The 14977-nt window shown below is 44.4% G+C and overlaps 1 protein-coding gene and 1 long non-coding RNA gene across 5 annotated transcripts in view; one reads left to right on the top strand and one right to left on the bottom strand.

The window, feature by feature from the left end:
* Positions 1-4640: 4640 nt before the first annotated feature.
* LOC310827243 lies at positions 4641-8275 on the bottom strand. The gene is made up of 2 exons (XR_014556250.1): positions 7974-8275; positions 4641-4895 (listed from the first exon to the last, which is right to left on the bottom strand). It is a non-coding gene; the product is annotated as an uncharacterized lncRNA (long non-coding RNA).
* A 419-nt stretch (positions 8276-8694) lies between these two features.
* The window catches only part of SMAD2 (SMAD family member 2), a 40609-nt gene continuing 34326 nt past the window's right edge, over positions 8695-14977 (top strand). For 2 of the 4 annotated variants that reach the window (XM_083702840.1, XM_083702844.1), the window contains exon 1: positions 8695-8804. The gene's annotated coding sequence lies outside the window, so the exon portion shown is untranslated. Of the gene's footprint in view, positions 8805-9014; positions 9541-9719; positions 9789-14977 lie in introns of those variants that run through there. The other 2 variants (XM_083702841.1, XM_083702843.1) reach the window with 2 other exon arrangements.

Genomic DNA, 14977 nt, shown 5'->3' on the forward strand with positions numbered 1-14977 from the left:
ATAGTGGTATTTATTTCGTTTATTTGTCTCATAAAATTTATACACCGCTTGATTGTAAACACACACACACACACACACCTTAAAGGAGGTATTGCCCTGCTATGAATTTTAGGTGTTTTTTTTTTTAAAAAAAATGATATTCTTTAAAGTTTACAACACATCTGAAATGAATTGTGTGAAATAAGGTGACAAATAAATGAATATCCCATCAAATAGTTCCCATGATGGAAATCTATTTCTAGGCTGCAGAGAGCTGGAGAGAGTGAACGGACCACAAGCAGACTGCGGTGTTTGGGGTGAACCAAGAGTTCATCCCCAGAGCTTCCTGTTCCTCCCCACCATGTCACTTCTTCAAAGCAGAAATGGTGGCCCAACTAAATGAACACAGGAAGCATTAGAAATGCATATTGCATAATCCACTTATGGTTTAGTAAGTTGACTCTGCCTCTCCAGTTACCTGTGGCCAGTTTAATGCAATGCTACCATAGGGAGAATTTTGCCTGATTCAGATGCATCACTGGTATTGTTAAATAGCCCTTGACGTCAAACTCTATAAGTGTGTTTACTTCTAACTCCCACTGATGTCAATGGGGAATGTTTGCTAGTGCATTGTATTTTAACTCATGGATAAAAAGGTAAAGGTAAAGGAACCCTGGACGGTTAAGTCCAGTCAAAGGCGACTATGGGGTTGTGGCGCTCATCTTGCTTTCAGGCAAGGGAGCCGGCGTATGTCCACAGATAGCTTTCCAGGTCACGTCGCCAGCATGACTGAACCGCTTCTGGTGCAACGGAACACCGTGACAGAAAGCAGAGCACACAGAAACGTCATTTACCTTCCTGCCGCAGTGGTGCCTATTTATCTACTTGCACTGGTGTGCTTTCGAACTGCTAGGTTGGCAGGAGCTGGGACAGAGCAATGGGAATTCACCCCGTCATGGGGATTCAAACCACAGACCTTCTGATGGGCAAGCCCAAGAAGCTCAGTGGTTTAGACCACAGCGCCTCCCGTGTATAAGTCATGGACACCCAATGGACACAGCACGCAGTTAGACTGAAGGACTTGCTCTCGCAAGAGGCAGTGATGGCTAACAGCCTAGATGGCTTTAAAAGAGGACTAGACAAATTCATAGAGGGGAGGGCAAGAGACGGCTACTAGCCATGATGCCTGGGCTCTTCCTCCAAGGTCCTGCTTGTGGATTTCCCACAAGTATCTGATTGGCCACTGTGATAATAGGATGCTGGATTAGATGGGCCAATGGCAGGTTCTGAATAAAGTACTAAGCACCTGTTGCTTTCAGAATTTGGGACCTTGGCTTTCAGCTCCAGCTCCAGATGTCAGAGAGCCTGGACTGGACAATACCCAACCCAGGTCAGAAATGACTCCTGACAGCCCCCCCCCATGTACTCTGAACAATGGAAACGTGGGTCTCCAATCCGCATGCCATTCTCCAGGTCCTTTTACTCCACAGATACCACTTGAGGTCCAAGTGGAAGCCATAAACTTCAAAGTAAGCTGAGATCGGGACATGTGCTATCTTGTGGAAAGCATTTTAGAGGCAAGGTTTCCAAATATCTGAAAAGGTAAAACTGGGGAGGGGGGATGGAATAAATTAATAGAAGAGGAAATTATCCACATGCCTGGCAGGAAATGGTGGAGAGAAGATGATGACATCTTGGGGGAAAAGAAAGGGGGGGAGAGAGAATTACAAAGATAAATACATAAATATATGAATAATTAAATTATGGGTGACTGACATACAACAAGTTTTGCATATTAAGTAGATGTGACTTCAGCACTCAAGTAAGCATCTCTGAACATCTGTGAGACCTGAAGGAATCGTAGAATTGTAGAGTTGGAAGGACTCCGAGCCTCATCTAGTTCAACCTCCTACAATGCAGGAATCTCAACTAAAGCACCCATGATAGATGGTCACCTAACCTCTGCTTTAAAACCTCCAAGGAAGGAGAGTCCACCACCTTCCAAGGGAGCCTGTTCCACTGTCAAACAGCTCTTACCATCAGAAAGTTCTTCCTGATGTTCAGTTGGAATCTCCTTTCTTGTAACTTGAAGCCACTGGCTTGAGTCCTACCCTTCAGAGAAAACAAGCTTGCTCCATCTTCCATGTGACAGCCCTTTTTAGATATTTGAAGATGGCTATCATATCTCCTCTCAGTCTCTTTTTTTCCAGGCTAAACATACCCAGCTCCTTCAACTCTGCATTGTGTACATGATTCAGATTGGCTTTGGGGCAGGAGAGAGACATCAATGTCCTCATCGGCTGTAGAACGGGGGTAGGGAACCTCATGCCTGGAAGCCAAATGCAGCCCCAGACCTCTCTATCTGGCTCTCAAAACTCCCCATGCCATGCTCCCTCTCCATCTCAAGAGACAATGGAGTGTGCCTCTGGGGGTGAAGTCAAACTGTATTAGCAGCATTGAAGAGACCTCCCCAGGCACAAGCCTAGGCAGTGTGTATGAAGGTCCTAGGTGGTCCAGACAACAAGACCCCCCCCTCTTGGCCTCGCTGATGTGGTCCAAAGGAAAGCAGAGCAAGGCCTTTAGCACCAGTTTGGCCACAGGAATTGCTAGAAAGAGGTATATAAGGCGCCATCCAACCGCTTTGGGGATTCCACTCTGAATTTGCATAGGAGATAATGATATATAGATGATAGATAGATAGATGATAGATAGATGATAGATAGATAGATAGATATAGATAGATAGATAGATAGATGATAGATGATAGATAGATAGATAGATGATAGGTAGATAGGTAGATGATAGATAGATATCTCCCTCTCATATGTTTCCAGTGTGCACAGATGGTGTAGAAAATTGGGGTAAATCTCATTTAGACCCTAATCTGCACAAACATATGCTTAATTAGCCCTAGCCCTTTTTTTTACATAGTATAAATCGGAAGCAGACTGTATTGCAATAACTGACTGATCGTACAGTAAATTGGCTTATTCTTATCTTCCTGTCTGTGTCATTCAGATATTGTGATGAGTATTAACTTCATCCTATTGAAGAGATAAATGAGAAAATAATAAAGGTGAGATCAGGGTTAATCAAACTAAGCCCAAGATTATTGCATGCACTTAATTGGGCTCACACGAGTTCCAAAGAACCCTTGGTTTCCTATTACTTCCCCCGCTCTCTTCCAGCATTATGACTTTATAAATATGGTTTGGGGTGGCCCAAAAACATGCAGAAAGGATTGGCTTAAGTTGTGTGATGCTTTGGACATTGTTGTTTTCACAGGAGGGGTGTGGGTGTAAGCATGAGGGCCAGCTCTGCACCTGCCATCGTGAAACATCTGCCAAGGTTCAGACTCCATCAGGTACAACTGCCTTGGTGGCCACCCAAGACCACCCTTGAAAGGTGGAGTGTAAATTTAAGAACGAGGCAATGTTAAGACAGGTCCATTGTCAGGGCTGGGCTGGGCTGGGAGAGGAATCCCATCTGCACTCCAATCCAGCTAAGGAGATCCATGGGTAGAAGGGGGCTCCTGTATCCTTTGTACTTGCTGGGAAGTGGAATGAGACCATAGCTCATTGCAAAAAGTCAAATCTTTGGGGGAAGCTGGTTTGCTGTGCAAGACCTCCCAATCTGCTACAATTCTGCAACCTGAATTTGCCACAGTCTGGAAGCAGCCCGAGAGAAATCATTATGCAAGTTTACAAGTGAGGCAAATACATTCACAACCATCATATTCAACCTTAACTTGCACAGAATCTGGGTTTACACACTGGGAAAGAGCAAGTTCTCTGTAGAGGAGAACAGATGTATAATAAAAACAAAAACAAAGAATAAAGAGGCTTGTGGCACCTTAAAGACTTAACAAATTTATTATGGCATAAGCTTATGTAGGCAGATGTATGTAGCCTGATGCATAAAGTGAGGTATGATTTATTGATCCATAAAGCTTGTTTGCTCCTTCTCTATAAAATGTCTGAGATTATCTATAATAGAACAACAAATTTAGACAACATATATAATTTTTAAAAATGTTTTAAAGCCAGCAGCAATTTAAATATAACAAAAAGAAGATGGCTTTTTTAAAAAAAAAATGCAATTCAGCCTTCCAACAATTCTTTTCTTTTTTAAAAGCCTTTTGGAATTAAAATGCAGGTGTGTCTTTTAAATCGTAACGTCTGTAAAGGTGAGTCAATGGAACCAGACTTTAGACACAGATGTAAAAGATGGTGAAGTAATCTTTGGAGGAAACACTTTTTAAATTAGCACGTAGGACCCGGGTTGCGCAGTGTGCAAGGTCAGTACATTGATCTGACAATTAGGTCCCAGCTGTGTAGTATCATAGCAATAATAATCAGAAATGTCTGTTTTGTTTGTTAATTTATTACATTTTATCTCACCTTCCATCATCTTCAGTTATCTTTGCCAATGCTCAGGGACGAGTCGAGTTGTAGTCTAACAACTTCTGCAGACCAAAGGTTGAAGAATAGTGCTCTAGAGCAGTGTTTTTCAACCTTTTTTGGGCAAAGGCACACTTGTTTCATGAAAAAAATCACGAGGCACACCACCATTAGAAAATATTAAAAAATTTAACTCTGTGCCTATATTGACTATATATAAAGTAATTCTCTTGAATAGGAATCAAATAAACACAAAGAAAGTATTTTATAATTACTTTATTATGAAATAGTAAGTAAACAGAAATGTGAAAAATTATAAAATACTTTATTTTTAAATCTTTCGAATTTTTCAATTTTTCCCACGGCACACCAGGCAACATCTCGCGGCACACTAGTGTGCCGCGGAACAGTGGTTGAAAAACACTGCTCTAGAGGACAAGGCCATTTCTATACAAAGGCAACTTTGATGCTTCTCTCAGCTCAGTCTCAAGGTTAAGCAAAGGGCTGTTCTAAGATCTGCATATATTTACATGAAACATAAGGGCAAAAGATATTATAAATAGCCTGTGAAGTCTCTAGGAAACTACCTCACCTTCTGGGAAAAGAAAGAAAGAAAGAAAAGCCACAAAGTGTTATGTGCTAGGGGAAGAGACAGATACACAGATACAGATTGTGGCAGATTTAAATCATAACGAGATCAGTCATGAATTAACTGTTCAGCTGAGCCCTGAGAAAGACCTCAAATACATTCCTTCTAAAGTGACCATTAGTAAGCCATTAGGAATTAGTAAGCGTCTGACCTATAGAACACACTCCCCTTCTCCAATTTGCATCCCAGGGACAGGCTGACTTTTGTCTGCTCCCCCCCATCAGTTATCACCCTCGAGGTCCAGCTATTTATTTTGTAAATTTGAAACATGACTGCATTTTGCAGATTTTATAACAATTAAGGCAGAGCTGCTCTGTGTTCGCTGATGCCAAGTGTATGCTTCTTTTCAAGAGCAGAAAGAGATCCTTGCAATTTTATAAGAACAGAAGGAAGGTTTGCTGGATCAGGCCAGTGGCCCACCTAGTCCAGCATCCTGTTCTCACAGTGGCCAAGCAGATGCCCGTGGGAAACCTGCAAGCGGGATCTGAGCATGAGTACTCTCTCCTCATGGAGTTTCCAGCAACTATTATTCAGAAGAATTGCTGCCTCTGCATTACTGGCTGTGAAGGCAGAGCTGCTTCTTCTTCTTTGGCGATCACTCGTAGCCGAGTAAGATGGTCTTCCATAAACACCATTAGCCATTGTGGCTAATAGCCACCAATTTCTCTCTCTCCTCCATGAATTCATTCCTCTTTTAAAGCCATCCAAGTTGGCCATCACTGTTGCCTCATGTGGGAGCAAGTCCCCTAGTCGTCATCTTCTTCTTCTTCTTCTTCTTCTTCTTCTTCTTCTTCTTCTTCTGCAATCACTCGTGACCGAGTAAGATTGTCTTCCATAAACACGGTTTTAAAAGTGAGTCCATAAGAGACTGTGGAGGCCAATTCTGGATCCAACACGTCCTTCCACAGTGGGAACATAGGTTTCTTGGCAGGGGTTGATCACGGTGAAGGTTTACCAAGCATGCCTTCCTCTTAGCGCATTTCTTCCTTTCGTCCTGAGTTTGAGCGTCTTCAAAGTCCACAACACCTTTGGTAAAGGCTGTTCTCCAAACACCAGTTGTCAGTGTTTATACTACATTTTTAAAGATTTGCCTTGAGAGTCTTTGAACGTCTTTTGTTGACCACCAGCATTACACTTTCCATTTTTAAGTTCGGAATAGAGTAGTTGCTTTGAAGACGATAATCAGGCATCCACACAACATGACCAGTGCAACGAAGTTGACGTTGAAGAATCATTGCTTCGACACTCATCATCTTTGCTTCTTCCAGTACAATGGCATTAGTTTGCCTGTCTTCTGAACCTTCCAACATTCAGCTTCATTGGATGTCCACGAGGATTAGTGTTATGAGAGGGGGAGAAAAACTTTACTCTCTACACCTTCTCCATCCCATGCATAATTTTATAAACTATTGTGTCACCTCTCCCAAATGCTGCAAGCTTTCCTGGCAAGAGTTGCTCAGTTTCCCCCATCATTTTGGTTGCCCTTTCCTGAACCTTTTCCAACTCTGCAATATCCTTTTTGAGGTGAGGCAACCAAAACTGTACACAGTATTCCAAATTTGGTTGCTACCCCAGCTTCTCAGCAGCTGAGTTGCTGTTGCTTACCGGGAGGGGCAAGGATTGAGCAAAATAGTTCAATCACCAATGAGGCCACATACATATAAAACGTGCATTAAATCCCCATAATAGCAATACGGCATGCATAGAATAGCTAACTCTTCTTGGGTTGCTGACAGAGGAGTGGGAGGACTGTTCATTTGGCCAGTTCTTGATAAAGATCTCCTTGGTACTCAGATAAGGTTTATTTTGCAACAGGGGGAATTCTGTTATCCCTGAACAAATCAGAATAGTTCTACCTAGCAACTATCTCACTGAAGCTCAGCATAAAAATAATCTATTTCCTGAGGAATTAGAACTTTACAAAGGTATAAGGACTTGATAAAAACTGTATGCAGCTGGAAACACTTTTTGCTGGTACATTATCACCCGTGAATTGTTGTAGATCAAGCTGGTGTTAAAGACTGTACTGTACCTAGGGGCCAGTTAAGGCATTGGCAATCCCAAGGAGCAAAAGACTTGTGATGTTTATTCAGCCACTTCCTTTTTGAATGGTTATCATCAGAGATAGTTTAGCCCTTTATGGGCCAAATTATGGCAATGACACTGCCAATTTTTTCAGAAATTCTGGCTCCTCAAGAGTACAGAGTGCTTCATCTTTGAAGGGTGCCATCTTTGAAAAACACATCTTTTAGAAAGTACGGTAAGTGAATATGAAGGATCACAGCCAAATACATCTCCTGTCCCCTAATTTCACATCATGTTGTGCTGATAGCTGGCCAGAATACTGACATACAGGTCATGCCCACTGGCCATTTTGAGAACAGATTCAAAGCTAGGTTGGCCATTGGTCATCTTGAGAACGGATGCAGGGCTTAGGTTGGCCACTTGCGATTTTGAAAACGGGATGTTGGACCAAATCCATCAGACTTATCTTCTGTTCTTTTGACCTGAAGTTTAATTTTGAGAGACCTTTGAGCTAGGCCGCACACTTGATCTCCATGACTGCTGTTGTCTCCCTCCCTTCGGTGGGAAACCTGTAGATGTCCAGATCTTGTTGGACTTCAGCTCCAGCTCGACTTGGACCATTTGGGGGATGCTGGCTGAGGCAGAAGAGTGCTGGGAGCCCCAACAATGTCCGGAGGACCAGAGCTTCCCGGCCCTGCATTATTCCATTGACAACATCCCTAAGCAATAAATTTTGAGGGCGCTTCATCTGCCTCCATCCACACTTTTGCAGACCTGCCTGCACATTGCCTATTATTACAGAAATGGTTCTTCAACGGCCAGGTTTCCCCTCACAAAAAACACAGTTCATTCCCTCAGCTACATTCCTAAACCATATTCTGTTCTGAAGGCCTAATTCTGTGCAGTCTCTGAAATTTTACCTCACACACAGGTGTGATGTTGGGCATGTGCAGAGCCTGGCTGAGGGGTGCGGGGACAGATTGTTTTGTGGCATACTGTGTTTAAAATATGTCTTTATTTTTATTAAGGTGAGCTGAGAAACTGTATGTAACTGTGTTCTTTTTTACTCTGCTGCTTTTAGGACGTGGCGGAGCTCGGGGCCTATTTCCCGCTGAGAGAGAGACAAATCCCGCGCGGAAGGTTACGAAGCGCATCTGGCGGAGGAGTTCTCCGCCGACCTCCTTTCCCTCCACCTCTAGTGCTTTTGCAGCTCAACCCAATTTCTCCCACCCCCCACCCGCCTTGGCGCAACCAACCCCCAAATATTGAGAATACGGGGAGGCAGCCCGACAACAGGCGGGAGGGCTAAGCTGACACCCGCCTGGACCAATGCGCCGGCGCCTCCCGTCCCTAGCGAGGGCGGCGCCTCTCCCTCTCCTCCCGCCTCCCCTCCGACGCCGCGCGCCCTGCGTGCGAGGCGATTGGCCGGCGCCGCCACTCGCCGCTTTTCCAATGAGAGCTGAGGCAGCAAGAGAGAGCGGGAGGGGAGGAGGGGCCGAGGAGGAGTAGGCGTGGCCGCTCGAAACCCCTCCCCTCCTGTACCTCATTACCCACTCCGCGCCGCGGCTTGCCCCGGACGGGCGGCGACGGCGGCCAATGAGGTGCGCCGCGGGAGGGGTCTCTTCCCGGCAGCCAATAGCAGGCGCGGAGCGGCGAACTCGCGGTGAGGGGGGGGTAAGAAGAGGGAGAGGGGCCTGCCAGCGCGAGAGAAGGAGCGAGGGTGGCAGAGGCGCAGCTCGGGGGGCGAGGAGGTTGGTCTCTGAGGGGGACGCGGGGCGGCGGCGGGTCGAGGGGCGGCGGGAGGGGAGCGGGCGCCCAGGCCGGGGGTCCGGAAGGGCGGGCGGGGGGCGCCCAGCGGCCTAGGCCCCGCGGCCTGGGCTGCGCGAGGGGGGTGGCTCCCTCGCTTTGTTGTGGTGGGAGTAGGCGGTGCTGCGGCGGGGGGAGGGGAGGCCTCCTCCGGTTGGGTGGGGGAGGGGAGGAGGATGAGGAAGGTGATGGTGTTGCCACCCAGCTCCTCAAAAGACCCCACTTTCCTTCTTGGGGGGTGGGGGCTTTTTAAGGGAGGAGGATTGTTTTCTGGTACTCTGCGCCCCCCCCTCCTCTGACCAAGCTTAGTAGGAAGGAAGCCAGCCAGGCCACACGCACCCCCTTCTATTCAATCAGCTCCCCCCCCACACACTCTTTTTCATTACTCCCAAGGTGGGAAACGCGCGTGGGATCGCCGCCCCTCCTCTGCTCCGCTCCCTCCCCCGTTGCGCGCGTGCGCTTCGGAGCCAGCACCCGCCGGGGGTCCTCAAGTGAGGGGGGGGGTTGTGTGTTTGTGTGCTTTTAACTTTCCGGAGGAGCGGGGTTAACAAGTCCTCGAGCCCCACCACTTCGAAAACAAAGCAAAGCAGCAGAAGCAGCAGCTGAGCGGACGTTCCTGGGAGTTGGTGGACGCGGGGAGTTTGTGCGAGCGCCGACCTCGGAAGGAGTGTTTGCTCGGAAGTAAGCCCCTGTTGCGACTTCAGGCTTTCACCTCCCCACCCCCTGAGTAATGTGTGCATGAAAGGATTACAGCCCTAGGCGCAGTTACTAAGGAGTCGGTTCCGCCGCAAGTTGACGGGGTTTACCTCTGAGTAAACATGGTTAGGATTACCCACTTATTCTTTATCTCTCTTCCTTAGATGCTGTTAGTTGGGTAAGAGGCAAGCAAATTCAAGCGGCTGCAGAATTCTGTGTTTCCTTACAACCATGTGCGTATTTTAAAAGGTTGCACAGATTGACTTCTCAGTGTGCCAAGGATTGCTGTGTACACTTTCTGTTGTTGGAGTGGAGGGATGGAGGGAAGAGTCAGCAAAAGCCCATCAACATTTTTTTAGCAGTCGTGGGGGTGAAAAAGGTGAAATTCCCCCTCCCACAATTCTTCTTAGTAGAGAAGCAGCTGAGAATAAAGTATTTACTTCAAACTTGTGCTACAAAAAGCAGTAATATTAGGAAGGGAATGCCCAAAATAAGATTTTTAGGACAGTCCTTTCTTAATGTTGGTGTTTCTCTGTTCCCTGCACCCTTCTAGCAAACAAGCAATAATTATTGACTGAGAACTGTATTTCTAACATCTCTTCCTAAATAGAGAAAATGAGTTCTATGGCTTTTATCTCTAGGGTCCCATTAAAAACAAGATTGGGATAAGTGTTTATACATTCTGCAAACACAGAAGTTGAGCACTTTGCCATTTGCACTAATCGCAAGTTGTAAAATTGAAAGCTGAGGCTTTCTGATACAAGGTGTGTTAAAGAACCAACAATATAGTGCTGGTCACATCTGCAGGCACACCATATTGTAAAAGGCAGTGTACATGATTTGATGTGTAAAAGATTGGGACTGGGATGCGCAGCACTGTATGCCATGACAGTCAACATGGGAGGCTTCTGGGAATTGTTGGTATTCTTGTCAAGGCTGCTGGGTCATACACAAGTGAGTTTCTTCAGGCTAACTTACTGCTGAGTGGGTTAGATTTGTTCTTGTAATACAGGAAAGGCTGATTCTGATTGTAAAAGGTAATGTACTTGAAGTGCATTTCTGTTGAGCTAAGTTGTGCTCCAGAGTAATTTGTCTGCCTTGTGCAGTACAAAGTCTTGATTATCATACTAAGTATGAGATTAGAGGTGAGGTTGCAGCCGTGTATTGTTGCAGGAACAGCTTGAGTATTATGTGCTGTGAATTTTAAATTTTTATTTTTGTTATTTAACGGCTGTTGTGGTTTAACTTTTACTGTAACCTGCCTTGGAATAGCTGTGTGGTGAAGGGCAGGATATAAATAAATCCAGTAAATAAAATACAGAAGTGCATGCATTAGAAAAACACACTTATGAGCACCTGCTGTGATCAAGGTTGTGAACATGTTATGCACTCATGTGGCAAGCAGCAAACATCTGTTTGAAAGAATTTAATTTAAATAGGCATGCTGGGCAAAGGAGTGAGGGACTGAATGACTTGAAATGGAGTGGAAGTAATCTTTTGAAAGTCCTCTGTTGTTTAAAATGAGTTCTAATAGCAAAAAGCAGGTGATGTATTGTGGTTTCACAAGGTTGCCTTAATGTTATTTGTAAGTTGCTATTTGTCCTGTTACAAGTACTCACTAAGCTGTGAAGCTTTACATTAGTTAAGTTGGAAGTATTGAACTTGGTGAGATCGACATGGAGCCAACATGCATAAAAATGGACTACCTAGGCCTATTAGGCAATGTGGGCTAGTAAATCTTTCTTTGAGCTCTAACTTTCCTAGGTGTGTTTGCAAGATGAAATGAACTGCTTTCCCCCCAGTTTGTAAATTTTCATAATTTCCTCTGGCAATTTCTGTTCTCACAAGAGTATTGGCTTTGTGCACTCTGAAGGGCAGGAGAATGTTTTTAAAATAGTACTTCACACATTAAAAGTATTTGACAAATGCTTACTTGACCTTGCAGTAACCCTGCATGCACACGAAAACTCATACCAAGAACTGACTTAGTTGGTCTTTAAGGTGCTACTGGAAGAAATTTTTTTTTGTTTTGCAGTAACCCTGTTAAGGTACATTGCTGATAGTTGAAGCCTTAGTAGACTTGCCCCAGGCCATGAGGAGAATCTGTTTTTAATCTGTTGTTAATTTGGGAATTGAGACCAGGTGTCAGCACGCTACCTAATCCTGAGTTGCAGGAGTCAGGTGTTCTGTTTAAATTTTGGGGTGCTCTTACTTAGCTGTCACAATGTGTAAGATTCTAATTTCAATCTATATGCCTATGTTCACTTATTACTTTAGATTGATTTGTATTCAGGATTGTTGGAAATGTTTTTTCAGGATGGCCTTATGAGTGCCAAAAGGATTATACTGCATGTTCGTATTTGATGCTTTTACAAATGGATTGGGTCAGAGCTTGCAACCTAAGGAGCTGATTACTGCTCTCTTCATTAGCAAATAATGGATTTAGTAAAATAATGTAGGGAAAACAATTCTTGTGCTTAATTTTGTTCTAACTACAGAGATATCTTCTGCATATCTTGATTCAAGAGAAATACTGAGCTACCTAGACTTTTGCCAGTTTCATCTTCACTGACTCACTCTCACAAGTAAATGCTCATGTGAGAGGCCTATTTGGCTGAGCAGTATAATGTCAGAGAAGGGGGCATGTGTGAATTTGCGCCTCCTCCAATCAGTTACTCTCAAGACCTTAGCTAAAATGACTCTCACTTCAGTATTTGACACCTGTGTATTTTAAAAAGTGCTGTGGAAAGAGGAGGTTATTAGACTAGACTTCTTACTCTGTACTTGATGGGAAGTCTAAATTTGCAATCTTACCAGTATTCTTAAGATATTACAAACCCATGCATATAGTCAGTACTATTAGAAGAGATTATTTGGTTCTAAATGAGAGAGAACCATTAAGAGACAATAGTTTGTTCTTACTGATACAGTGAGATTGTCCACATTCCTTTAAATATGTTATATTTCCAAGGACAAAAAACCAGTAATTGAGCATTACTGTCTGCATCTATGGTGCTTTTAGGCACAATACTGAACAATCTTTATTGGTAGTTATTGCGGTGCATATTTGCCACTAGTCGTTTAATAGCATAGTTCACATTGCCAAGTATCAAAGTGTTTTTTGGTAGGAATATTGGCGTGTCTGACTTTGGAAATGTAGTGGTAGTTTAGTAATGAAGCCAAACGCTAGAGGTATTAAACAAATAGTGATGGTACGTTTTTCTCCCCTCCCCCCCGAAAAGTTGGCACTGTGTACAGTTACAAATAAATAAAGGGAGTGGCTGTTGCCCTGACACAGTAGCAATTTGACTGTCATTGATGCATCACCAGTAACAAGGGGGCATTTGTTGTGGCTATCTCTTGTTGGGAAACACAGCCCAAGGCAAGAATGGCAAAGTTCTTCACTTGCAGAGCTGATTTTGCCCAGTTAAGCTCTTTGGTGATCCAAGACTTTGTTGTGATGCCCATCACTGCCACCCAGTCCCAGATTTCGGATGAAGAGAACCACTGGCAGATTAGCTTGAACTAATTTTTGCCTGGCTCAACCTATGCTGTTTGCTCAACGAAATTTTGTTAATATGGTGGTTGGACCTTGTCAAATGCTATGGCAGAGGCGTGGCTTCACACCTGGTAGACACTACTTGAAGCAGGAAATGAGACCTCCTTTCATTTCCTGCCTGATGGGGTGGCTGTCAAGTGGGGTAGGAAAGGAGAAGGCTAAAAACAATATTCTGCCCCATCTGAGCTGTTGCCACCTGCTTATCCCTTATCTATAGCATATCAAGTAATTGCATATGCATATGGATGCACTTTTTTGAGATGAAAGCTCCTTACATCACATAAGGTGCAATTTATGTTGCTGTAAGTATTCACTTGGCTGCAAAGAGGCTGTATAGAAGTTCAGACTGTTCTTCCCAGAGTGATCCGTCTAGTAGATCAGAAGGGAAGCAGCAGTACAGGATCTCACTAAGGAAACTTGTCATCTGAGTAGAGTTGGGCTTTTGCCACATTTTCTTTGGGAAGGACAGAACATCTGTGCAACCTGTGCAGTGTAGAGTCTAGAGGAGTTGGTGGTTGTCCTTGCCATGTTAAATGAGGCTTCCTCGCTTCATTGTGAGTAATGACATCCCTGAGCACCTGATAACTGCTTTAATCAAGTGTTTAGTGTAGTTTCACAACTGCAGCAGACAGCAAGGTGTATTCACTACCCACAGTGTTAAGTGTTCACACACTTAGGCCGCCCCTCACATACTAGAACTTCAGAGCACCAAGGAGATTGATTTGAATTAGTTTTAGGACAAACTAAAGGAAGCACTTTTTCACACAGTTCATTATTAAATTATTGAGTTCCGTACCACGGGATGTAGTGATGGCCCCTAATTCACGTGACTTCTAGGAGGATTAAGAGTTATGGTCTTTCAGTAGCTCAGTACTTAAATAGAAGCCCTGCCGGACGTTTGGGTTCCAAAGAATGTTTGCAAACCGGAACACTCATGTCTTGGTTTGCGGTGTTCGCTAGCCAAAAGGTTCGACTCGCAAGGCGTTTGAGATCCAAGGTATGACTGCATTGTATATCTCTTTTGAGCGTTCTCTTTACATGCATTCTTAAATGTAGGCACTGTAGACAACAGAAATGCAGTGCAAAAGGTCAGACTTGCTGTGCATTGAGGTTAGATGGTGTGGTGACCTGCAGATGTAATTTCCATCCACCCACCCAGCATGAGGAATAAGCAGTTACGAAGAGAGTTGGTAATCCAACAACAGTTGCAGGACACCACGTTATCTATCCCTGTTATGGACTCTGGGCCTTACTGAGCTGATCCAGGGCTCTTTTGCCAGCCTATCCTGTGAGTACAAGTATATTTAGCAGGCCTCTATTCCAGTTATTTGAGGGGTTTGGAGGAAGATGGAGGCTGTGTTGGGCTGCATTTATCTCTGCCATCTTAGCAACAGTTGATAAATACTGAATTTCAGGGGTGAAAGCCTTCACCCTGCTTGCAAATGGCAATGAACATTTGAGCCTTGTGATGATGGGGGGGGGGCACGGACATCCTCTTGTGTATTGTCACGCCAAGGGGCCAGGATGTGTTAATAGTGTGGAAAGAGGATAGGATGCAGCAGGGCCTGTGAATTGTCATTCATGCTGAAGGGAGGAGAGTGAGGAATAAATGTAGATAGGCGAGTGGGGCCATCTATTGCCCTGTGAATAGCATGGTCAGTGCTCTTTAAAAAACTAACAAACTCTTTATTATAGCACTCTGGTGCACAGAGAAAAAAGTCTTTTAAACTGTAAGAGGTTTGCATACAAATGATCTTGCAATACCAAAAATATAGTTTCTTTACAGTGTGAGTGTGTGGAGTTATAGAATGCTGACCACTTGCACCTTAGAGTGATGCTCATTATTTTGAGCCAAGTTTCCAA

This window comes from Podarcis gaigeae, assembly GCF_964106915.1.
Source record: "Podarcis gaigeae genome assembly, chromosome: 11".
Lineage (NCBI taxonomy): Eukaryota > Metazoa > Chordata > Lepidosauria > Squamata > Lacertidae > Podarcis > Podarcis gaigeae.